Consider the following 1503-nt stretch of genomic DNA (forward strand, 5'->3'; position numbering starts at 1 on the left):
TTAAAATTAAATGTTATAATAATTACAAATTTCGTATATTTTTATTTCATTATTTATTTCAGTATTTAAAATTCAAGCATATTTACCTCTATCTTTAATCATCATTTTTAATCATCGTTCAAAAACATCGTTTTTAATCGTAGTTATGAACGATAAAAAGATTATCATGTATAAACAATTCATTAGGATAACGTTTTAATTATTTATGATAAATTTTATCAAAACGATAAGTTACTGTAGATATTCTATCGATATTTTAACGATTAAAATTATTTTTATCAGCTAATGATAGAAAACAATAGGAAACGATAACAATTTCTTTCGGAACAGAGAAAGTGGAACGATATATACGATGAGACACGATAAAATATTTGTCAAATCCTATATCAGTTCTTATCGTTTTCTATCGATTTTTTTTAACAGGGTAACTACTCGAACGAAAATATTTCTGTGATTAGACGTAAACAGACTGTTTCCGCAATAAGTTATTTACACCGATTTGACTTGACCCCACGACATTCAAACTTTGCTTCGTAAGCGTTGTTTAGCCGTACGCGAGATAAACAATTCATAGTTATACATCCGCAGAATATTGCGAAAATAGATTTGCTTTCATCGTTATCCCTTGTTAAATGCAAAAATGCGAATAGAACGTGCTGCGTGAAGAATTGCGTGCGCGCCGCGTAAACGAGCACGGATGGTGTGCGTATAGAGGCGTTTATAATTATTTCTCGAAAATGATACTTCGGAAAACAACTTTGTCACACATGGTTGAATTTGTATTAAATTAACCTTTAATTTGATAAAAAAAAATAATTCAAAAAATTAAAAAAAAATGTCTGTTGAAGGGGATAAACAAAAAATTAAGCAATAAAAAAATTATTTTTAATTATAATTATAAAATACTTTTAAAGCCATTTAACTTTTATTCGTAACATTTTTTTCTATCTCTCCTAGTTTCGACGATATTTGCATTGAAATAAAAAAACCGATTTTTTTCTAAGGGGTGTTTCACTCCTTAAAAGCGCGAAGCGGCACGAATTTGCGGTAGCTTAATTTTTGGTTTTGTCTAGGGAATAACATATCAAAAGCTCATCGAAATCGGAGGCGGACACTTGGGTCCCTTTCCTTGTAAGGTCAACTTTTATCACGTTATTTGTGATTAACTAATGTTAATATTTTACTTTCAGGTAACCCGTTGCTTCTACTTGTGGTAAAACTTAAAAGGTGAGTATTTAACTCGAAATTTGTGACTCAAACTGATTGTTAATGCTTTTTCTTTATGTTTCAGGTTCCTGTGACTCTTTTACTGCGGAATGTGTTAATTATCATGGCAGGTAAGTATATTATTATAAATTGTGATTAACTTTTTATTATAACGCATTTTATTCTATTTTTGCAGGTACAATGTAGGAAATCGACTAGTATCGAAAAGAATATAAATCAAAAGTATCCCGCTCATGCTCATTCACACTTTCACTCAGTGCGCTTACAAATACAAAA

Source organism: Wasmannia auropunctata, unplaced genomic scaffold (assembly GCF_000956235.1).
Source record: "Wasmannia auropunctata unplaced genomic scaffold, wasmannia.A_1.0 LD336103.1, whole genome shotgun sequence".
In the NCBI taxonomy this organism is placed as follows: domain Eukaryota; kingdom Metazoa; phylum Arthropoda; class Insecta; order Hymenoptera; family Formicidae; genus Wasmannia; species Wasmannia auropunctata.